The 25,776-nt window shown below is 44.0% G+C and overlaps 1 pseudogene; it reads left to right on the forward strand.

Annotated features, from left to right (window-relative positions):
• LOC132394726 (zinc-binding protein A33-like) overlaps window positions 1-25,776 on the forward strand; it is a 43,436-nt pseudogene that overhangs the window by 1,289 nt on the left and 16,371 nt on the right.

Raw genomic sequence — 25,776 nt, forward strand, 5'->3', positions numbered from 1 at the left:
ATCCAGGCAGCATCCTGGTGAATCTCCTCTGCACCCTCTCTAATCCAGGCAGCATCCTGGTGAATCTCCTCTACACCCTCTCTAATCCAGACAGCATCCTGGTGAATCTCCTCTGCACCCTCTCTAATCCTGACAGCATCCTGGTGAATCTCCACTGCACCCCTCTCTAATCCAGACAGCATCCTGGTGAATCTCCTCTGCACCCTCTCTAATCCAGACAGCATCCTGGTAAACCTCCTCTGCACCCTCTCTAATCCAGACGGCGTCCTGGTGAATCTCCTCTGCACCCTCTCTAATCCAGGCAGCATCCTGGTGAATCTCCTCTGCACCCTCTCTAATCCAGGCAGCATCCTGGTGAATCTCCTCTGCACCCTCTAATCCAGACAGCGTCCTGGTGAATCTCGTCTGCACCCTCTCTAATCCAGACAGCATCCTGGTGAATCTCCTCTGCACCCTCTCTAATCCAGGCAGCATCCTGGTAAACCTCCTCTGCACCCTCTCTAATCCAGGCAGCATCCTGGTAAACCTCCTCTGCACCCTCTCTAATCCAGGCAGCATCCTGGTAAACCTCCTCTGCACCCTCTCTAATCCAGGCAGCACCCTGGTAAACCTCCTCTGCACTCTCTCTAATCCAGGCAGCATCCTGGTAAATCTCCTCTGCACCCTCTCTAATCCAGGCAGCATCCTGGTCAATCTCCTCTACACCCTCTCTAATCCAGACAGCATCCTGGTAAACCTCCTCTGCACCCTCTCTAATCCAGACAGCATCCTGGTGAATCTCCTCTGCACCCTCTCTAATCCAGACAGCATCCTGGTAAACCTCCTCTGCACCCTCTCTAATCCAGACAGCATCCTGGTGAATCTCCTCTGCACCCTCTCTAATCCAGACAGCATCCTGGTGAATCTCCTCTGCACCCTCTCTAATCCAGGCAGCATCCTGGTGAATCTCCTCTGCACCCTCTCTAATCCAGACAGCATCCTGGTGAATCTCCTCTGCACCCTCTCTAATCCAGGCAGCATCCTGGTAAACCTCCTCTGCACCCTCTCTAATCCAGGCAGCATCCTGGTAAACCTACTCTGCACCCTCTCTAATCCAGGCAGCATCCTGGTAAACCTCCTCTGCACCCTCTCTAATCCAGGCAGCACCCTGGTAAACCTCCTCTGCAATCTCTCTAACCCAGGCAGCATCCTGGTAAATCTCCTCTGCACCCTCTCTAATCCAGGCAGCATCCTGGTCAATCTCCTCTACACCCTCTCTAATCCAGACAGCATCCTGGTAAACCTCCTCTGCACCCTCTCTAATCCAGACAGCATCCTGGTGAATCTCCTCTGCACCCTCTCTAATCCAGACAGCATCCTGGTAAACCTCCTCTGCACCCTCTCTAATCCAGACAGCATCCTGGTGAATCTCCTCTGCACCCTCTCTAATCCAGACAGCATCCTGGTGAATCTCCTCTGCACCCTCTCTAATCCAGGCAGCATCCTGGTGAATCTCCTCTGCACCCTCTCTAATCCAGGCAGCATCCTGATCAATCTCCTCTGCACCCTCTCTAATCCAGACAGCATCCCGGTAAACCTCCTCTGCACCCTCTCTAATCCAGGCAGCATCCTGGTGAATCTCCGCTGCACCCTCTCTAATCCAGGCAGCATCCTGGTGAATCTCCTCTGCACCCTCTCTAATCCAGACAGCACCCTGGTGAATCTCCTCTGCACCCTCTCTAATCCAGACAGCATCCTGGTAAACCTCCTCTGCACCCTCTCTAATCCAGGCAGCATCCTGGTGAATCTCCGCTGCACCCTCTCTAATCCAGGCAGCATCCTGGTGAATCTCCGCTGCACCCTCTCTAATCCAGGCAGCATCCTGGTGAATCTCCGCTGCACCCTCTCTAATCCAGGCAGCATCCTGGTAAACCTCCTCTGCACCCTCTCTAATCCAGGCAGCATCCTGGTGAATCTCCTCTGCACCCTCTCTAATCCAGGCAGCATCCTGGTAAACCTCCTCTGCACCCTCTCTAATCCAGGCAGCATCCTGGTGAATCTCCTCTGCACCCTCTCTAATCCAGACAGCGTCCTGGTGAATCTCCTCTGCACCCTCTCTAATCCAGACAGCATCCTGGTGAATCTCCTCTGCACCCTCTCGAATCCAGACAGCATCCTGGTGAATCTCCTCTGCACCCTCTCTAATCCAGACAGCGTCCTGGTGAATCTCCTCTGCACCCTCTCTAATCCAGACAGCATCCTGGTGAATCTCCTCTGCACCCTCTCTAATCCAGACAGCATCCTGGTGAATCTCCTCTGCACACTCTCTAATCCAGGCAGCATCCTGGTGAATCTCCTCTGCACCCTCTCTAATCCAGGCAGCATCCTGGTGAATCTCCTCTACACCCTCTCTAATCCAGACAGCATCCTGGTGAATCTCCTCTGCACCCTCTCTAATCCTGACAGCATCCTGGTGAATCTCCACTGCACCCTCTCTAATCCAGACAGCATCCTGGTGAATCTCCTCTGCACCCTCTCTAATCCAGACAGCATCCTGGTAAACCTCCTCTGCACCCTCTCTAATCCAGGCAGCATCCTGGTGAATCTCCTCTGCACCCTCTCTAATCCAGGCAGCATCCTGGTGAATCTCCTCTGCACCCTCTCTAATCCAGGCAGCATCCTGGTAAACCTCCTCTGCACCCTCTCTAATCCAGACAGCATCCTGGTAAATCTCCTCTGCACCCTCTCTAATCCAGGCAGCATCCTGGTAAACCTCCTCTGCACCCTCTCTAATCCAGACAGCATCCTGGTGAATCTCCTCTGCACCCTCTCTAATCCAGGTGGCATCCTGATGAATCTCCTCTGCACCCTCTCTAATCCAGGCAGCATCCTGGTGAATCTCCTCTGCACCCTCTCTAATCCAGGCAGCATCCTGGTGAATCTCCTCTGCACCCTCTCTAATCCAGGCAGCATCCTGGTGAATCTCCTCTGCACCCTCTCTAATCCAGACAGCATCCTGGTAAACCTCCTCTGCACCCTCTCTAATCCAGGCAGCATCCTGGTGAATCTCCTCTGCACCCTCTCTAATCCAGGCAGCATCCTGGTGAATCTCCTCTGCACCCTCTCTAATCCAGGCAGCATCCTGGTAAACCTCCTCTGCACCCTCTCTTCCATCCAAGAGACCCCTGTTTCCTTCCAAGGGGTCAGTGTGGACATGGTGGAGGATTACAAGTACCTGGGGATATGAATTGACAATAAACTGGACTGGTGAAAGCACACTGAGGCTGTCTACAAGAAGGGTCAGAGCTGTCTCTACTTCCTGAGGAGACTGAGGTCCTTTAACATCTGCCAGATGATGCTGATGATGTTCTACGAGACTGTGGTGGCCAGAGCTATCATGTTTGCTGTTGTGTGCTGGGGCAGCAGGCTGAGGGTAGCAGACACCAACGGAATCAACAAACTCATTCGTCAGGCCAGTGATGTTGTTGGGGTGGAACTGGATTCTCTGACGGTGGTACCTGAAAAGAGGAAGCTGCCATCTTGGACAATGACTCCCATCCACTCCATAATGTACTGGTTAGGCACAGGAGTACATTCAGCCAGAGACTCATTCCACCGAGATGTAACACTGAGCATCATAGAAAGTCATTCCTGCCTGTGGCCATCAAACTTTACAACTCCTCCCTCGGAGTATCAGATACCCTGAGCCAATAGGCTGGTCCTGGACTTATTTCCACTTGGCATGATTAACTTATTATTATTTAATTATTTATGGTTTTATATTGCTCTATTTCTACACTATTCTTGGTTGGTGCGGCTGTAACGAAACCCAATTTCCCTCGGGAGCAGTAAAGTATGTCTGTCTGTCTGTCTTAAGCTTCCACATCCCTCCTATAACGAGACGACCAGAGCTGAACTATATTCCAAGTGTGGTCTAACCAGAGCTACAACATCACCTCATGGCTTTGGAACTCAGTCCCCTCACTAATGAAGGTCAACGCACTGTACGGAGTCTTAGCCGCGGCATCTTTGAGGGATCTGTGGACGTGGGCCCCAAGATCCTCCTGTTCCTCCACACCGCCAAGAATTCTGAGATTAACTCTGTCTTCATGTTTAAAGTGAATCACTTCATATTTTTTTCTGAATTGAATGCCATCTGCCAGCTCTGCATCCTATTGCAATAGAAACCATAGCCATCCATCACTATGTGGTCTTCACTTTAACCTGGAATTTTCCTGTTCTTATTGTTTGCTCTGAACTAATGTAACAACTGACGATATTTCAGCTCATATCTATCCAACAGTGCAGAACCCTACACCTAACGGGAGGGTGGCATGATAGGGTAGTGATTAGTGTGGCTCCCTGCAGAGCCAGCTGTAAGCGTGGGTACCAGTTCCCGCTGCTGTCTGTAAGCGGTTTGTATCGTCTCCCTGTGACCACGTGGTTCTCCTCCACAGGCTCCGGTCTCCTCCCAATTCCGAAGGTTTGAAGGTTAGCGTTAGTGAGTTATGGCATGTTTTGTTGATGCTGGAAACGTGACTACACTGGCTGGTGGCCCAGCGCAATCCTCGCTGATTTAATTTGATGCAAATGACGCATTGCACTGCATAATTTGTTGCACACGGGGCAAATAAAGCTCATCTTTATTTTTTCTTAACATTTTTGAGAACAAACATCAGATTCGAAACTGGGTTTAGTTGTGTCTACCCCAGGATAGGACGCATTGAAACTAGAATGAAGTTTGCAGAAAAGGCTGCATAACACCACTAACTGGCAGTATATAACTTTAACACCATACCCAGATCTGATTTTCAAAGCAAACAGCCCCAGTGTTGACAGTGTGCTGAACAATTAAAGCTGTATGGGTGCCATCTATATGACATGTGACAAGATAAAGCTTGCACGTTTTAAAATTCGAATTTGACTTCATGCGTTGATACCTCAATTTGGGATTTCCAGCATCTTCAGTTTTCTCTTGTTTGTGACTGAATAAACTTGGGAGTTTGGCTCCCCTTGAAAAATCAGAAGTAACAAGCCTGGGTGTTATCCTTTATTCACATTTGAATTTTAAATTTCACATAACCAGAGCAACGTTTCTACACTTAAGAAACATTTCAAAGGTACATTTGTTTCTGTCTCATACTAATGCTGAAAACTAATTCACACCTTTATACAGAATAGATCAGATTACAGCAATGGACTTTTCCCTGACCTGTCAAAGCAATCTATCGACAAACTTCAACTCATTCAGAATGCCACTGCTAGACTTTTAACCGAAACCAGAATGAGTGAACACATCACTCCCATCCTAACTGCTCTGCTTTAGCTTCCTGTAAACTGTAGAATTGATTTTAAAATTCTTTTACTCTCAATGATTTGGGACTGGGGTACATCACATCACTATCGTTTTATAATCCTGCTCGATTTCTCAGGTTTTAAATTTAAACACTCTCCCTCAAAGTTTAATTGGTCGATTAACTTTTTTAAACTCTGCTCCTAAACAGTGGAATTCAATACCTAAACAAATAAGGGATGCAGACTCAGCTGACGCTTCTGAACGCCAGCCCAAAACCTGTATGTTTAAACTTACTTTTAACAAACCTGGCACGTATCCTTGTAAGTGGAACAAGTGCTACACCTGCCCCTAAACCTCCTTCCTCACTACCATTGAGGGCCCCAAACTGTCCTTCCAGGTGAGGCGACACTTCACCTACGAGTCTGTTGGGTCATATAGGGGTGCTCCTGGTGTGGTCTCTTGTGTGAGACCTGACGTGGATTAGGAGATGGCTTCGCTGAGCATCTACACTCCGTCTGCCAGAACAAGTAGGATCTCCTAGGGGCCACCCATTTTAATTCCACTTCCCAGTGCCATTCCAATATATCTATCTCTCTTTCTTTATCAATCATCTTATCATAAAAAAAAAAAAAAAATCATCTTATCATATATACAAGCGAGCGGAGAACTATCTCATATATATCAATAACAATACAAACAGAAAGTGAAATAAACATTATCAAAATCATGCATAGTATTAATCTGATATAGAATGTATAATAAAGAAAAAGATAATTAATTCTCCTACTATCAATTCACAAAAAGGAACAAAAGACTTTTTGAAATTTTTATATGAAAATCCCCCACTGTTCTCTACAAACAAAAACGGAGATGTTTATCAGCTTGAAAGTGAATTCCGATTCAGGCTGACACTCAGTGCCCACTTGACTATGTACAGGAGGTCTGTGGTTTTCTGCTGCCCAGCCACCTCAAGGTTTGACGTGTTGTGTGTTCAGAGATGCGTTTCTGCACACCACTGTTGTAGCGCGTGGTTACTGTTGCCTTCCTGTCAGCTTGAACCAGTCTGGCTATTCTCCTCCAACCTCTCTCATTAACAGGGTGTTTTAACCACAGAACTGCCGCTCGCTGGATGCTTTTTGATTCTCTAGCCTTTCTCTGTTATCTCTAGAGACTGTTATGCATGAAAATCCCCGAAAATCAGCAGACTGCGAGATATTCAAACCACCCCATCTGGCACCAACAATCATTCCACAGTCAAAGTCACTTAGATCACATTTCTTCCCCAATCTGATGTTTGGTCTGAACAACAACTGAACCTCTTGACCATGTCTGCATGCTTTAATGCATTGAGTTGTGCCACATGATTGGCTGATCATTACCGGGGTATGTAATAGAGTGGCCGCTGAGTGTACTTATTACACATCCATCAAAACACAGTGAATTGTGTCATTTGCACTGACAACACACACAACCCAAGGATATACTGTGGGTTGAAAAAAGACCACTTCCATTGGCGGGAAGTCCAAGAACCCAGGGCCACAGATGAAGGTGATTAACAAAAGTCTGAGAAATGAGCCAAGGGGAAAAGTTTGCAGAAAGTATTCATGTTGGAGGCTGAGAGGAAAACTGATGTGTTTTTTTAAAATTATGAAACATAGAAAGTGTAGGCAATCAGAATCTTCCTCCCAGGGTAAAAATGCCACACACCAGAGGGGCAAGTTCATTTTACACAGAGAGTGGTAGGTACCTGGAGTAAGTTAAAAAAAATTAGCTGATTTAAAGGCTAGCTTTGTTGGTCACGTACACTGAAACAAACAGTGAAAAGTGTTGTTTGCGTCAATGACCAGACTGAGATGGGGCAGCACACATGTGTCCTCATGCCAAAGAGCATGCCCAGAACTTAAGTCCTTTGGAATATGGGAGGAAACCAGAGCACCCTGAGGAAACCCACACAGTCGGGGGGAAAATGTACAAACTCCGTACAGACAGCGACAGGAATTGAATCTCGGTTACTGGTGCTGTAAAGTGATATGGTTACTGTGATGCCCAGGACTTGGGGGTGGGGGTAGTGGAAACGGTCAGTTTGATGGAGCTGAGAAGCATTAGACAGACTCCTAAATATGATGGGAATGCAGGGATATGGATGACAGACAGGAGGAGATCATTCAGTGTAAATTGGCATCAGAAACAGCACAACTTCATGGGCCAAATAGCCTGTGCTCCCAATCCACATTAGGCAACTCCTCCCTCATCCCATTGTAGTCTCCCTTGTTCAAGCAGAATACACTAAATATTTCATCCTTCATCTGAATGTGAAAATCAGTCACACTGTGATCACTCTTTCCAAGAGGATCCCTGACTCCAACAGTTATTATCCTTGTCAACTCCATTCTTCTGTCTTGTCCCTGTAACCTTTGATACCCTGATGAATCAAGATCCTATCAATCTCTGGTTTAAATACACCCAATGACTTGGCCTCCACAACATCTGTGGCAATGGCCTCCACAGATTCACCAGCCTCTGGTTAAAGAAATTCCTTCTCATCTCTGTTCTAAATGTACATCCCTCTATTCTGAGGCTGTGATCTCTGTAGTTTCACTATAGGAAACATCTTTTCTGCATCCACTCTAACTGCGCCTTTCAATATTTGATAGCTTTCAATGAGCTCTTGTTCAGTCTTCTAAGTTTCAGTGAGTACAGGCCCAGGCCATTAAACGCTCCTCACATGTTAACCCTTCCATTCCTGGGATCATTCTCGTGAGCCTCCTCTCTGGACCCTCGCCAGTGCCAGCACATCATGTCTTAGACGAGGGGATTTGCCAGGTAATAGGAGAGGGCAGGAGCATGGGAACTAGCAGAACGTTGCTTTGCAGAGTAAACAGGCCTAATGCTCTCCTTTGTTGCCATGGTTGTGTGATTGTGAACTGTTAACCTGCCGCAGGAGAAGATGAGAGCCAACCTGCAGTCTCTGAACCAGAAGAAGACCTCAGTGCAGAACGTCCTCCTCAAGCAACAGCAGAGCATCTCAGAGATCCAGGTAGGTCTGTCTGGGGAGGGGGCCTGTCGGTGTCTGACTTTGGGAGGGTGAGTGTGTGCATGTTTGTGTGTGGTAGGTCTGTCTGGGGAGGGGGCCTGTCGGTGTCTGACTTTGGGAGGGTGAGTGTGTGCATGTTTGTGTGGTGTAGGTCTGACTGGGGTGGGGGCCTGTCGGTGTCTGACTTTGGGAGGGTGAGTGTGTGCATGTTTGTGTGGTGTAGTTCTGTCTGGGGAGGGGGCCTGTCGGTGTCTGACTTTGGGAGGGTGAGTGTGTGCATGTTTGTGTGGTGTAGTTCTGTCTGGGGAGGGGGCCTGTCGGTGTCTGACTTTGGGAGGGTGAGTGTGTGCATGTTTGTGTGGTGTAGGTCTGTCTGGGGAGGGGGCCTGTCGGTGTCTGACTTTGGGAGGGTGATTGTGTGCATGTTTGTGTGGTGTAGTTCTGTCTGGGGAGGGGGCCTGTCGGTGTCTGACTTTGGGAGGGTGAGTGTGTGCATGTTTGTGTGGTGTAGGTCTGTCTGGGGAGGGGGCCTGTCGGTGTCTGACTTTGGGAGGGTGAGTGTGTGCATGTTTGTGTGGTGTAGTTCTGTCTGGGGAGGGGGCCTGTCGGTGTCTGACTTTGGGAGGGTGAGTGTATGCATGTTTGTGAGGTGTAGGTCTGTCTGGGGAGGGGGCCTGTCGGTGTCTGACTTTGGGAGGGTGAGTTCACGCACATTCACATGCGCGGGTGGGGGTGGGACGTTCCTGTGTGTAGGGCAGGAGGAGCGGATGGAGGAAGGTGGGAGGGCAAACAAGCCTGTGTTCCTGTGTATATGTGTGTGTGTCTGTGTGTGTATGTGTCTACATGTGTGTGTTTGTGTGTGTGTGTGTATGTGTGTCTGTCTGTCTGTCTATCCATTTTTGACTCTCGGACTAAATGAAATTGCCATATAACCATATAACAATTACAGCACGGAATCAGGCCATCTTGGCCCTTCTAGACCATGCCGATGCTTACTCTCACCTAGTCCCACCGACCTGCACTCAACCCATAACCCTCCATTCCTTTCCTGTCCATATACCTATCCAATTTTTTTTTATATGACAAAATCGAACCTGCCTCTACCACTTCTACTGGAAGCTCGTTCCACACAGCTACCACTCTCTGAGTAAAGAAGTTCCCCCTCGTGTTACCCTTAAACTTTTGCCCCTTAACTAGCTGAATTACTAGCTGAACTGTCTCTCCCTGCCCTTCCTTTTCCATTCAGGAGCAGTCCAACAACCTACAGAAGCACATCACGTCAGAATTTGCCAAACTGCGCACCGTCCTGGACGAGAAGGAGCGCATGCTGGCCAAGGAACTGGCTGACCAGGAAGAGGACATCCTGAAGAAGATGGAAACCAACCTCCAGAACATCCAAGAGCACCTGAATGAGACGGAGGAGAAGTTGTCCAATGTCCAGTCGCAGCTGACCCAACAAGACGCCTTCATCCTGCTGAAGGTAAATTCAAGACTCATGAATATTGATTGCCACTCTTCAGTACACACAGGAGAACAAAGTAATTGTAACTCACAGAGAGAATCTGCAAATCGAGGTACTGGAGGATGAGAAGTCAGAGTAAGAAGCCGGTGGGGAAGGGAGAGGAAATACAAGATAGTAGCTGATGGGTGAGACTGGGAGAGGGGGAAGAGGTGAAGTAAAGAGCTGGGAAGCCGATTGGTGAAGGTGATACAGGGCTGGAGAAGGGGGAATCTGGTAGGAGAGGACAGAAGGCCATGGAAAAAAAGGAACGGGGAGAAGCACCAGAGGGAGGTGCTGGGCAGGTACAGAGTTATGGTGAGACTAGGAAACAGGAATGGGGGATGGAGGTGGGGGGGGGGCAGTTACTGGAAGCTCAAGAGATCGATGTTCGTGCTATCAGGTTGGAGACTGCCCAGAGGGAATATATGGTGTTTCTCCTCCAACCTGAGCGTGGCCTCATCGCTGCAGTAGAGGAGGCCATGGACTGACATGTTGGAATGGGAATGGGAAGTAGAAGTGGAATGACTCACGAAGTGCCTCTTGGAAAGGGGAACTGTTCCAGGGCGAGTGATACCACAAACGTAGAGGGATGGAAGCCAACGATAATGGCCGGGGTATTCACGATGGAACGACATTAGGTCACATCCACAGAATCCCACTGTCTTCCGATGAGAGATGAACTTTATCTGTCACAGGCACGTCAAAACATACAGTGAAATGCCTCAGGACCAGCACAGTCTGAGGCAGCTCACAAGCGGCACCAACATAGCGTGACCAATTATCGCTAACCTGTACGTCTTTGGGGAGAGAGACGAACCCGGGGGAGCAGCCAAACTCTACAGGTGGTGGCGGGAATTGAACTGTGGCTGCTGGCAGCACGGTGGTGTTACGTAAACCGTCATGCTGACCCGATTATCAGGTACATCCTGCAGTGTGGACTGTAAGACATAGGAACAGGATTAGGCCATTCAGCTCATTGGGTCTGCTCCATCATGGCTGATCCCAGATCCCACTCAACCCCGTACACCTGCCATCTCGCCATATCCTTTGATGCCCTGACTGATCAGGAAACTATCAACTTCCGACTTAAATATACCCACGGACTTGACCCTCAGCACAGTCTATGGCCGAGCATTCCACAGATTCATCACTCTCTGGCTAAAAAAAATTCCTCTCTACCTCTGTTCTAAAATGTCGCCCCTAGTTCTGGATGCCCCCACCAGAGGAGACATCCTCTCCACATCCACCCTATCTAGTCTAGCAATCTTCTAAATTCCATGTGTTAACCCCTTCATTCCTGGAATCATCCTCATGAATCTCCTCTGGACTCTCTCCGATGACAACACATCCTTTCTGAGATATGGAGCTCAAAACTGTTGATATTACTCTAAGTGCAGCCTGACTAGTGTCTTTTAATGCCTCAGCGTTATCTCACAAAGTGCTGCAGGAACTCAGCAGGCCAGGCAGCATCTATTGAAAAGAGTACTGCTGATGTTTTGGGCCGAGATGTTGACTGTTTTCTTTCCCACAGACGCTGCATGGCCTGTTCAGTTCCTCCAACATTTTGTGTGTGATGCTCGGATTTCCAGCATCTGAATTTGTCTTCTTGTTTGCTCTCAGTATTACCTCCTTGCTTTTATATTCTATTCCCCCTGAAATAAATGCCAACATTGCATTTGCCTTCTTCACCACAGACTCAATCTGTAAATTAACCTTCCGGGAGACTTGCATGAGGACTCCCAAGTCCCTCCGTACATGTTTGTGCGTGGAAGGTCATGGTTGACAAATCTTATTGAATTTTTTGAAGAGGTTACAAGGAAAGTTGATGAGGGTAAAGCAGTGGATGTTGCCTATATGGACTTCAGTAAGGCCTTTGACAAGGTTCCGCACGGAAGGTTAGTTAGGAAGGTTCAATCATTAGGTATTAATATTGAAGTAGTAAAATCGATTCAACAGTGGCTGGATGGGAGAAGCCAGAGTAGCTGTGTGGCACACAGACAAGTACAGAGAAGATTTACTAGAATATTACCTGGGTTTCAGCACCTAAGTTACAGGGAAAGGTTGAACAAGTTAGGTCTTTATTCTTTGGAGCATAGAAGGTTGAGGGGGGACTTGATAGAGGTATTTAAAATTATGAGGGAGACAGATAAAGTTGATGTGGATAGGCTTTTTCCATTGAGAGTAGGGGAGATTCAAACAAGAAGACATGTGTTGAGAGTTAGGGGTCAAAAGTTTAAGGGTAACATGAGGTCAATTTCTTTACTCAGAGAGTGGTAGCTGTTTGGAACGAGCTTCCAGTAGAAGTGGTAGAGGCAGGTTTGATATTGTCATTTAAAGTAAAATTGGATAGGTATATGGACAGACAATAGACAATAGGTGCAGAAGTAGACCATTCGGCCCCTCGAGTCTGCACCGCTATTCTGAGATCATGGTTGATCATTCATTATCAATACCCAGTCCCTGCCTTGTCCCCATATCCCTTGATTCCCCTATCCATCAGATATCTATCTAGCTCCTTCTTGAAAGCATCCAGAGAATTGGCCTCCACCGTCTTCTGAGGCAGTGCATTCCACACCTCCACAACTCTCTGAGAGAAGAAGCTCTTCCTCAACTCTGTTTTAAATAACTGACCTCTTATTCTCAATCCATGCCCTCTGGTACTGGACACTCCCAACATCTGGAACATATTTCCTGCCTCAATCCTATCAAATCCTTTAATTATCTTAAACGTTTCAATCAGATCCCCTCTCAATCTCCTCAATTCCAGTGTGTACAAGCCCAATCTCTCCAATCTCTCTGCGTAAGACAGCCCTGCCATCCCAGGAATCAACCTAGTGAATCTATGCTGCACTTCCTCAATTGCCAGAATGTCCTTCCTTAAACCTGGAGACCAAAACTGTACACAATATTCCAGGTGTGGTCGCACCAGGGCCCTGTACAAATGCAAAAGGACATCCTTGCTCTTGTACTCAATTCCGCTTGCCAACATTCCATTTGCCCTCTTCACTGCCTGTTGCACTTGCTCATTCACCTTCATTGACTGGTGAACTAGGACTCCTAGGTCTCTTTGCATTTCTCCCTTACCTAACTCTACACCATTCAGACAATACTCTGCCCTCTTGTTCCTGCTTCCAAAGTGGATAACGTCACATTTATTCACATTGAATGACATCTGCCAAGTATCTGCCCACTCACTCAGCCTATCCAAGTCTCCCTGTATTCTCCTAACGTCCTCTCCGCATGTAACACTGCCACCCAGTTTAGTATTGTCAGCAAACTTGCTGATATAGTTTTCAATGCCCTCATCTAAATCATTGACTGCAAAATACTGCAAAATCAGGAAAAGAATGTAAGGTTATGGACTAGGTAGGTGGGACTAGGTGAGTATAAGAGTTCGGCACGGACTAGAAGGGCCGAGATGGCCTGTTTCTGTGCTGTAATTGTTATATGGTTATATGTTTGAACCTTCTCCCCATTTAAATAATCATCTGCATTTTAGCAAAATGCATTATCATACATTTCCAAACTCTGTATTCCATCTGCTTCTTTTTTGCCCATTCTTTCCAATTCGTCTAAGTCCTGCTGCAATCGCATTGCTTCCTCTGCACTACCTGCCCCTCCACCTATCTTCTGCAAACTTTGTCACAAAGCCATCAATTCCATTATCCAAATCAGTTGGAGCCCTGATTCAATACTCGCTCGATTACCAGACTCATAGTGCAAGGGACGGAGCTAAACTGAGAACATAGTATATGTTTCAAGCACCATCTCTGTGAAGGTGTTAGAACTGATGCAGTGGATCTGAGAATACTAATGGTTAACCCCATCCCTACCAGCAGGTCCTTCCAATTAACTTTGGCCAACCTCTCTGTCGTACCACTGTAATGTCTCTTACTCCACTGAATACTGCTCCATCTGACTTTACTTTCTCCCTATCAGATTTCAAGTTGAACACAATTGTATTGTGATCACTTGTCCCTAAGGGTTCTTTTACCTTAAGCTCCCTAATCACCTTTGGTTCATTACATAACACCCCTAGTAGGTTCAATGACAAACTGCACTAAAACATAAGAACACAAGAAATAGGAGCAGGAGTCGGCCATCCGGCCCATCGAGCCTGCCCTGCCATTCAATAAGATCATGGCTGATCTGTCCGTAAACTCAGCTCCATCTACCTGCCTTTTCCCCATAACCCTTAATCCCCTTACTATGTAAAAACCTATTGACCTGTATCTTAAATATATTTAGCGAAGAAGCCTCAGCAGCTTCCCTGGGCAGAGAATTCCACAGATTAGCCATCGCTTAGGCATTCAACAAACTCACTCTCTTGTGATCCATTTCCAACCTCATTTTCCCAATAGACCTACATGTTAAAATCTCCCATGACTATCATTAATTTGCCATTTGACAGGGCTTTTCTATCTCCTGTTGTAATCTGTGGTCCACCTCCCAGCTCTGCTGGGAGGCCTGTATGTAACTGCCGTCAGGGTCCTTTTACCCTTGCAGTTTCTTAACTCAACCCACAAGGATTCAAAATCCTCTGTCACATCCTTCTACTGATTTGATGCCATAGTTTACCAGAAGCACCACACCACCCCCTCTGCCTACCTTCCTATCCCTCCGATATAAGTGTAACCTTGGACATTCAGCTCCCAACTGCAACCGTCCTACAGCCACGATTCAGTGACGGCCACAACATCATATCTGACAATCTGTAATATCGCAAGAAGATCATCCACCTTATTCAGAGCAAGAAGGCTGTGAGTGAACGGCTGATTTTTCAGAGCGAATGGAGTCTTTTTTAACTACTCGGTAAAAGAGAGGCGAGACTGCGCAGGCGCGTGACGTCAGCCGGTAGAGCGCGAAAGGATTGAAAAGGCAGCCACATCCAGCGGGCAGCATCAGAGCGGGGAAGTGGATTGAGAGGCAGCAGAGTGGTAGGGCTTGGCTCAACGGGCTTAGGCGGTAACGGGACGAGGCGAGGTAGGAAGCTTCTGTGCGAGGCCAGTTTTCTGTGCTCAGTGTCAGCTGTGGGGTGTCCTGGAGTCTCCCAGCCTCCCGGACGGCCATATCTGCACCCGGTGTGTCCAGCTGCAGCTCCTCAGGGACCGAGTTAGGGAACTGGAGATGCAGCTCTATGACCTTCACCTAGTCAGAGAGAGTGAGGAGTTGATAGAGAGGAGTTACAGGCAGGTGGTCACACTGGGGCCACAGGGGACAGACAAGTGGGTCACTGTCAGGAGAGGGAAGGGGAAGAGTCAGGTACTAGAGAGTACCCCTCTGGCTGTACCCCTTGACAATAAGTACTCCTGTTTGAGTACTGTTGGGAGGACAGCCTACCTGGGGGAAGGGCAGTGGCCATGTCTCCGGCTCAGAATCCGGCCCTGTGCTCAGAAGGGTAGGGTAAGGAAGAGGAAGGCAGTAGTGATAGGGGACTCTATAGTCAGAGGGTCAGACAGGTGATTCTGTGGACACAGGAAAGAAACTCGGAAGGTAGTTTGCCTCCCAGGTGCCAGGGTCCGGGATGTTTCAGATCACGTCCAAGATATCCTGCAGTGGGAGGGAGAACAGCAAGAGGTCGTGGTACATATTGGTACCAATGACATAGGTAGGAAAAGGGAAGAGGTCCTGAAAAAAGACTACCGTGAGTTAGGAAGGAAGTTGAGAAGCAGGACCACAAAGTAGTAATCTCTGGATTACTGCTTGTGCCACACGATAGTGAGAATAGGAATAGGATGAGGTGGAGGATAAATGTGTGGCTGAGGGATTCAGATTTATGGATCGTTGGGACCTCTTTTGGGGCAGGTGTGACCTTTATAAAAAGGATGAGTTGCACTTGAATCCCAGGGGGACCAATATTCTGGTGGGGAGTTTTGCTAAGGCTAATGGGGAGAGTTTAATCTAGAATTGTTGGGGGGTGGGAACAGAACTGAAAAGTCTGGGGAAGAGGAGGTTGGCTCACAGATAGAGAAAGCTTGTAGACAGTGCAAGAGGGAGGATAGGCAGGTGATAGAGAAGGGATGTACTCAGACCAAAGGTTTGAGGTGTGTCTATTTTAACACAAGGAGTATTGTGAACAAAGTGGATGAGCTTAGAGTGTGGATCAGTACTTGGAGATATGATGTGGTGGCCATTACAGAGACTTGGATGGCTCAGGGGCAGGAATGGTTACTTCAAGTGCCGGGTTTTAGATGTTTCAGAAAAGACAGGGAGGGAGGCAAAAGAGGTGGGGGTGTTGATCAGAGACAGTGTCACAGCTGCAGAAAAGGTGGACACCATGGAGAGATTGTTTATCAAGTCTCTGTGGCTGGAGATTAGGAACAGGAAGGGGTCAATAACTTTACTGGGTGTTTTTTATAGGCTGCTCAATAGTAACAGAGATATCGAGGAGCAGATAGGGAAACAGATCCTGGAAAGGTGTAATAATAACAGAGTTGTCGTGATGGGACATATTAATTTCCCAAATATTGATTGACATCTCCCTAGAACGAGGGGTTTAGATGGGATGGAGTTTGTTAGGTGTGTTCAGGAAGGTTTCCTGACACAATATGTAGATAAGCCTACAAGAGGAGAGGCTGTACTTGATCTGGTATTGGGAAATGAACCTGGTCAGGTGTCAGATCTCTCAGTGGGAGTGTATTTTGGAGATAGTAATCATAATTCTATTTTCTTCACTTTTCCAATATTTTCATTAGTTTCTACATAGAAGAATACAGAGTACAAGAAAGTGTATATAAAAGGTCAGAAAAGATAAAAAGCTACCAGTTACATTTTATCTGTTCATAATAACAATTACATTACCCCATATTCATATAAGTTAATCAATAGTTATATTAAACTATACTAAATTATTACAAAAGAAATAAGAGTCTAACCCCTACAAAGACTGAAGCTGATTACTAAAGAGAAAAGAAGGTAAATACCTTCTTATATAATAAAAATTAATGATAGCAAACATCTGAGTTTAAATAATAAATTGAAGGTTTTGAAAATACTTCAGAAAAGGTCCCCACAATGTTTGAAAGTGTTGATGGGATTCAGAAATTGAACAATGAATCTTCTCTAAATCTAAACATAACATAATGTCACATAGCCATTGAGCATGAGTAGGAGGAAGAACATCTTTCCATTTAGACAAAAGCACCCTCCTAGCTCTAAGAGAGCTAAAGGCCAAAATATGTAAATCAGATGCCTTCAGCTTAATATCTTATCCTGCAACAATACCGAATAGGGCTGTCAGAGGGTTAGGCTTAAAATTGACTTTAAAAAGTAAGGAAAAAGTTTGAAAAACTTCCTTCTAATATTTTTCAAGATTCGGACAAGTCCAAAAACATATGAATTAATGATGCTTCTCCATTTTTACATCTGTCACAGTAGGGAGATATATCTGAATAAAAACGAGATAGCTTATCCTTAGTCATATGAACTCTATGTACCACCTTAAATTGTATGAGGAAATGACGAGCACATAGCGATGAAGTACTAACCAGTTTAAACATTTCATTCCAAGTTTCCTCAGATATTGATGTCTGTAAATCTTGTTCCCAGGGACTCTTCATTTTGTCTAAAGAAACATTCCTCGTCTCCAGTAACATACCATAAATCTTAGATGTTGAACCATTATGAAAAGGTGTCAGACTAAAAATTACTTCTAGTAAGTTCTTATCTGAGCTTATAGGGAATGTACATGATTGAAATCTTAAAAAGTCTCTAATTTGTAAATACCTAAAAAAGTGAGTTTTGGGTAAACTATATTTAGCCAACAATTGCTCAAATGAACAAAGGTCACCTCCGACAAACAGATCCAAAAACATTTAATACCCAACCTGTCCCATTCCTTAAAAATTAAATCAGTTATGGAGGGTTTAAAAAAGTTAGAATAAATGGGGCTTGAAAGGGAAAATCTCAATAAACCAAAGTGTATTCTAAATTGTATCCAGATCCTCAGAGTATGTTTAACTATTAAATTATCAGTTAGTTTACTTACAGATAAAGGAAGTGAGGATCCAAGAAGAGAAATAATAGAAAATTTATTAACAGTTAGCTTCTAAAGAAACCCATACCGGACAAAATACACGATTAAAATAATATAGCCAAAATGTAAGATATTGTATATTAACTTCCCAGTAATAAAACCTAAAATTAGGTTATGCTAAACCTCCAGACATTTTAGATTTTTGAAGATGAACTTTATTTAAACAAGGACGTTTATTTTTCTATATATAAGGGAATAAAATAGAAGCAAGAGAGTCAAAAAAGGATTTAGGAATAAAAATGATATATAAATTTAGGTAGAATATTCATTTTAATAGAATTAATTCATCCAATCAATGATATTGAAAGAGGTGACACATTTAAGGATATCCTTTTTACATGATTCAATTAAGTAAGGAAGTTTTCTTTAAACAAGTGTTTGTAATTCTTGGTAACTGTTACACCCAAATAAGTAAATGGATTCTTTACAACTTTAAAAGGGAGATTAGTATTAGTTGATACCAAATTATTTAAAGAAAATAATTCACTCTCATGTAGTTTCAATTGATATCCTGAAAACTGGCTAAAAAGGGAGAGTAAAGAAAGTACGTAAGGTAACGAGGTCTCAACATTAGAGATAAACAGCAATATATCATCTGTGTAAAGGGAAATTTTGTGAGTAATACCTCTGCTTAAAATACCACTGATATCATTAGATTCTCAAAAAGCAATGGCAAGAGGTTCTAAAGTTAGATCAAAGAGCAAAGGGCTCAGTGGACAACCTTGTTTATTTCCATGATAAAGTTTAAATAGTTTGGAATTTTGAAAATTAGTAGCAACCTGGGCAGAAAGAGATAGCTAAAGTGATTCAATCCATTGAATAAAATCTGGTCCAAAATTAAATTTTTCTAAGATGTTAAATAAATAATTCCATTCAACCTGATCAAAGGCCTTCTCAGCATTTAAGGATATCATATATTCCGCCCTTCCTTGGGATGGGGAGTACATCACATTCAATATAGGCGTATATTAAAATGGGAGTGTCAGTTTTTAATAAAACCAGTCTGATCATCAGAAATAATAGAAGGTAGAATTTTTTCAATCCTATGAGCCAGGGCTTTCAAAAGGATTTTAATATCAACATCGAGTAATGAAATTGGCCTATATGAAGAGCATTCAGTTGGGTCCTTTTTCTTCTTTAGGATAAGTGAAATAGAGGCTTCATAGAAAGATTGAAGCAAGCTACCCAATTTTAAAGAATCCATAAAGACTAAGTGTATCTGCAGTATAATTAATGAAGAAAAAGCCTTATAAAATTCTCCAGAAAATCCATCTGGACCCGGAGCCTTCCCCGAGTACAATGAACACATAGCCCTGGCAATTTCCTCATAAGAAATGGCTTGATCCATCTGTTTACAATTATCTGCAGAAAGTGCGGGGATGTTTAATTGATCTAAAAAAAATTATTCATTACAGTATTATCTTTAGGTGAATCAGAACTATAAAATTTAGAATAGAATTCTCTAAAAGTGTCATTTATTTCAGAGTGATCAGTTTTCCTAACACCATTAGTTTTGCAAATTTATTTAATTTATCATTTAGCTACAGAAGTTTTTAATTGGTTGGCCAATACTTTGCCTGATTTATCTCCACGAATGTAAAATTGAGTTTTATCTTTAAGAAGTTGAGTTTCAATTGGATATGCTAACAGAAGATCATATTTAGTTTTAACTTCAATACATCTTTTATATAAAACAGGATCTGGAGCTATAGCATATTTTCATCTAATTGTTTCAATTGATTAGCTAATTCAATTCTTTCTTTATTAGCTTTATTCTTAACACTCGCAGTATAAGAAATAATTTGTCCTCTAATATAGGCATTCCAAGTGTCCCATACAATAAGATTAGAAGTCTCTTCCTTTTTATTCTCTTCAAAAAATAAAATAATATGCCTCTCTAGAAACTTTAAACATTCCTTATCAGATAACAAAGTTGTATCAAAGTGCCAAATTCTGTCAGTTTGAGGAAAATGAAGGATATTTAAAAATAGAAATACAAGAGCATGATCTGAAACAGCAATCTCTACATTCACAGGATCAAACTGATGAAATCATTTGACTATCAATAAAAAATAATCAATCTTGGAATATGTTCTGCAAAATAAGCAGAATGTTCTGCAAAATGTTCTGCAAAAATAAGTTAGATATGGCCCTTGTGGCTAAAGGGATCGGGAGTATGGAGAGAAAGCAGGTACAGGGTTCTGAGTTGGATGATACTGAATGGTGGTGCAGGCTCGAAGAGCCAAATGGCCTACTCCTGCACCTATTTTCAATTTTTCTATGTGTGATGAACATGGGAAAAAAATGAATACTCCCAATCTAAAGTATGTAAGAAAAGCCAAATATCAACAATACCACATTTCAATAAAAAAGATTGAATAAACAAAGCTGATCTGTTAAGAGATGCTGGTTTAGAAGATGACTTATCTAAGACTGGGTCTAACCAGCAGTTAAAATCTCCTCCCATCAAAAGGCTCAGATCTGATAGAAATGAAAAAAACACTCAAAGAATCCTGGTCATCTACATTGGGGGCATATACATTGGCAAATACTATTAATTTATTGCCTAGTTTTCCTGAAAGTATAACAAAATGTTAGTATCAGACACTACTTTATATTGGACAAAGAAATGTGTATTATCTATAAGATTCGAAACTCTCTCGATTTGGCCTGAAAAGACGAATGAAAAAAAGTCCATTCCAATGGCTAAAAACGTAGATTATCACATTCGTGTATGTGAGTTTCTTGTAAAAAAATAATAGGGACCTTAAATTTCCTAATATAAGCAAAAATCTTATTACGTTTGGCAGGGTGATTTAACCCTTTCATGTTAAAACTGAGAAAATTAATGGTTTGGTCCATTTTTAGAATAATTTAAAGGGTTAAAATGTAAGTTAAAGCCAATCCATAAACCTTGAGAAATGGTAACCAAGCAACAAGTTGGCTCAAAACAATTCAAAAACAACTTCTGAGAAAAAAACCCATCCCCCTACCCACCTCCCAAAGAAAGAATATCAACCAGTAGAAAGCTGATATCTCCAACTACGAGCAACCCCACAAAAAACCTCGTGATCGCTCCAATTAGTGTCAGGTTGTTTATATTCCAACCTAGACTAAATGATATCCAGACAAAGAAATTCAATTCTCATATATCAAAAATACAGAATTAAAATATACAAAAGGAAATTGTTTACAAAGGTTTACCAAAAGTAAAAGTTACCATTATTCATGCAGAAAGACACTAAATATTTCATCTTATATCTTCATGAAAAAAAAACAAGATAAGCAGTTAGCTTTCAAATTTAAAAAAAACTTTATGTTTTAGCATTCCAACGAAACCGTTCAAAGGGTCCATCTTTAATGAGATTCTCAGTCAATCTAGGTAGCCAAGGGATGGCTTAACCCTTAATAAAAAAATTTCAACAAAGCTTGTTTAAGCTTAGCACATTCGTACATAACCTCAAGCAAATAGTCTTCGAGAATCTTGATATTCCATCTTATAACGAATCATGTCCTTTCAACAGGATTTGTGACTTAAAAGTTTCTCATTTAATCTTGTATTTCATGTAAGGACAGACTAAGCAGCTAGTCTTCAGATTTTAATAACCTTTGTGCTTCAGCAACCGACCGAAACCATTCTAAAGAATCGTTTTTAAGTGTGATTCTGAGATAAGCTGGATAATGAAGGGAGGGTTTCAAACCCATGTTAAAAAGCTTGGACATAACTCCGTCTCAGCCCCTCCCTCAGCGTGAGGCTCCCTCTCAGCCCCTCCCTCAGTGTGATGCTCCCACTCAGCCCCTCCCTTGGCATGACAGTCCCTCTAACATGCTGTCTGGTGTTCTGCCCAATGAGAGAGCTGGAGAGGGTCTGGAATATTTAACCCTCTAGGTCGGGGGTCGGCAACCCGCGGCTCCAGAGCCACATGTGGCTCTTTTACGTCTGTGCTGCGGCTCCCTGTTGCTTTGGGAAATAATTGGTTGTGGCGACCCTTTTCCTGGCACATCCGAACCGACTCACAATTAGATAGCCTATGGTGGTTTGCGAGCACAGCTTTGGAGCCTCTGCACCACGGGGGGCCGGTTGAGGGAGGCTTAAAAGTGAGGCTGAAGATTTCGAATGAAGTTTTTTCCTTCGACTGCAGTTACCGACTCCGTGTCGTAATTTTAGCGCTGCGTGTAGCACACCGCTACATGGTCAGTATTTAATTAAAATGTATTTTATGTTGGTTTGTTAGTTTTTGAAATGTAAATCTAAATTTGAAGATTATGGTGATCTTGTACAATCTAAATAAGACGTTGTGGCGACCCATTTCCTGACACATCCGAACCGGCTCACAATTAGCCAGCGTTCAGGCTAAGGGAGATAGCCTACGGGGGTTTGTGAGTATGTGTCTTTTGCAGCATCTGCGCCCATGGGGGGCGGGTTGAGGGAGGCTTAAAAGCAAGGCTGTTTAGTTCGAATAAAGCTATCTTTGACTGCAGTTTACTGACTGCGTGTAACACACCGCTACAACGTGTTTTTATCGCTGGCTGTCCAGAGGGGAGGTGCTGAAATGCTTTGTCGCGTGTCTGGAAGAAGTGAAAACTTTCCTGGGCAGCAAAGGGCTCAACTTTCCTGAGCTGGAACAGCCAGAGTGACTGGAAAAGCTACACTTCATGGTAGACATGACAGCGCACCTGAACACGCTGAACACAGCTCTTCAACGGGGTAAGGACGTACAGCCCTGCACATGTTGGAGGATGTTTTGGCATTCGAGCGCAAGTTGACAGTGCTTGCCAGAGATTTACAGAAAGGCACATTGTCTCACTTCCCCAATTTGAGAGAGTTCAAACAAGGTCACGACATGATAAATTCGGAGTATTTACATTCTGCAATCATCGCAATGCAAACATCGTTTGGGAAACGCTTCTGTGAGTTCAGAGAGGAAAAAAACACATTATCCTTCCCGGTCACTCCCCTAAGCATCGATCCATCCCTACTGAATACGACTGCATTGTCAGGTGTGAGTCAACCTGAAGAAGTATGATAAATATTTTAATTGCCTATTATTTTACGTTTTCATTGTTCAGTGAAATAGTCCTTTTATTTTTCAGGTTGACAGCTGGCTGACGTTATTTTTGGTTTGCTGCTGGCGGCAAATTTAAGTTTGGCGTTTTTCATAAATACAAGAAGGACTCAAATAGACGTTGAGTATTTTACTTAAAAGTAACCTTCAACCCAACGTCTTTTTTTTCGGAGTTCAAAATGTTTTTGTTGCATGCAGAAATGTAATTTCGTTTTCTCTGCAGGAGTTCATCAATTTCATAAATGCGACACATTATAGTTTGTTTATACATAGCATAAAGGCAAAACAAAACGTTGTATGCAGTGTTATTTCATTTTAAATGTCAAACGGGTTTTGCGGCTCCCAGTGTTTTCTTTTCTGTGGGAAACTGGTCCAAGTGGCTCTTTCAGTGGTAAACGTTGCTGACCTCTGCTCTAGGTGATGTGGGTATAAATCCAATTCCTAGTTTGGCAATTGGCCACAATGGAGCCTGTGAGTTTTGAACCCTCTGTGCTAGGGGTGGAGGGTGCTTCAGACAATCGCACTCACCCCACGCCACGCGTCCCCAGACTGCCCGACATTTCCCAACCGGCAGAAAAGAATCTGTCTTCGGAAATCCAACCTATTGTCTCTTCACTTTCAGGAAGACCCGGACAAAGGCAAGAGGTAGGCATCTCCACTCACTGAACTCTGCATGAATCTCTTATTTCACCCAAGTCCTCCAGTTCTAATGCATCGCGTTTCCACCTTCAGTGACAGCAATTATCAGACGACAGTGGCCGAGGGCAAACTCCCTCTGGGGTCATTCAAAGGGCCGATCCAGTACAGAGTGTGGCGGGACATAATGGAGGTTATCAACCCAGGTAAGGCAATGTCTCCTTGCTCCAGGCCCAATAAACTCCAACACGGGACACTGCTGAGATGTCTACATCCATCTAGGGGTTAAAATCCAGCCAGGTGTTAAATTTATTGTGGGCATCATGGTCATGTAGTGATCAGTGCAACACTATTACACTTCGGGGTGTTCCGGGGTTTGGAGAAATGGTGGTGTAGTGATTAGCCTGACACTATCACAGCTCAGGATGTTTTGGGGTTAGGATTAACGGTAATGTAGTGATCAGTGCAACACTATGACAACTCATGGTTTTCTGGGGTTTGTAGAAATGGTAACGTAGCACGACAGTATTACAGCTCAAGGTGTTCCCAGCTTTGGAGTAATATAGTGATTACAGTAACACTATTACAGGTCAGGGTATTCTCAGCTTTGGAGTAACATAGTGATTACAGTAACACTATTACAGGTCAGGGTATTCCCAGCTTTGGAGTAACATAGTGATTACAGTAACACTATTACAGGTCAGGGTATTCCCAGCTTTGGAGTAACGTAGTGATTACAGTAACACTATTACAGGTCAGAGTATTCCAGGCTTTGGAGTAACGTAGTGATTACAGTGTCATGATTACAGCTCAAGGTGTTTCCAGCTTTGGAGTAACGTAGTGATTACAGTGACACGATTACAGCTCAGGGTATTCCCGGCTTTGGATTAATTTAGTGATTACAGTGACACGATCACAGGTCAGGGTGTTCCTGGCTTTGTAACGTATTGATTACAGTGACACGATCACAGGTCAGGGTGTTCCTGGCTTTGGAGTAACGTAGTGATTACAGTGACACTATCACAGCTCAGGATGTTTTGGGGTTAGGATTAACGGTAATGTAGTGATCAGTGCAACACTATTACACTTCGGGGTGTTCCGGGGTTTGGAGAAATGGTGGTGTAGTGATTAGCCTGACACTATCACAGTTCAGGATGTTTTGGGGTTTAACGGTAATGTAGTGATCAGTGCAACACTATGACAACTCATGGTTTTCTGGGGTTTGTAGAAATGGTAACGTAGCACGACAGTATTACAGCTCAAGGTGTTCTCAGCTTTGGAGTAACGTAGTGATTACAGTGACACTATCACAGCTCAGGATGTTTTGGGGTTAGGATTAACGGTAATGTAGTGATCAGTGCAACACTATGACAACTCATGGTTTTCTGGGGTTTGTAGAAATGGTAACGTAGCACGACAGTATTACAGCTCAAGGTGTTCTCAGCTTTGGAGTAACATAGTGATTACAGTAACACTATTACAGGTCAGGGTATTCCCAGCTTTGGAGTAACATAGTGATTACAGTAACACTATTACAGGTCAGGGTATTCCCAGCTTTGGAGTAACGTAGTGATTACAGTAACACTATTACAGGTCAGAGTATTCCAGGCTTTGTAACGTATTGATTACAGTGACACTATTACAGCTCAGGGTGTTCCTGGCTTTGTAACGTATTAATTACAGTGACACAACCACAGGTCAGGGTGTTCCTGGCTTTGGAGTAATGTAGTGATTACAGTGACACTATTACAGCTCAGGGTGTTCCTGGCTTTGTAACGTATTGATTACAGTTCCACGATCACAGGTCAGGGTGTTCCTGGCTTTGGATTAACATAATGATTACAGTGACTCAATTACAGCTCAGGGTGTTCTGGGCTTTGGAGTGACGTAGTGATTGCTTTGACCCTATTACAGCTCCAGGTGTTCCTGGCTTTGGAGTAATGTAGTGATTACAGTGACACTATTACAGGTCAGGGTTACTGGGGTTTGGAGTATCATTGCACCTCAGGGTGTTCTGGAGTTTGGAGTAACGGTAACGTAGTGATTAGTGACACTATTAGTTTAGTGTGTTCCTGGGTTTGAAGTACAGATAACGTAGTAGTTAGCATGACATTATTACACTGAGGTTTTCCAGGATTTGGAGTAATGGTAACATAGTGAGTATCAACACTATTACAGCTCAGGGTGTAATGAAGTTTAGAGTTCAAATCTGGCACCATCTGTAAGGAG

The sequence above is a fragment of the Hypanus sabinus genome, chromosome 5 (genome assembly GCF_030144855.1).
Source record: "Hypanus sabinus isolate sHypSab1 chromosome 5, sHypSab1.hap1, whole genome shotgun sequence".
Taxonomy (NCBI): Eukaryota; Metazoa; Chordata; class Chondrichthyes; order Myliobatiformes; family Dasyatidae; genus Hypanus; species Hypanus sabinus.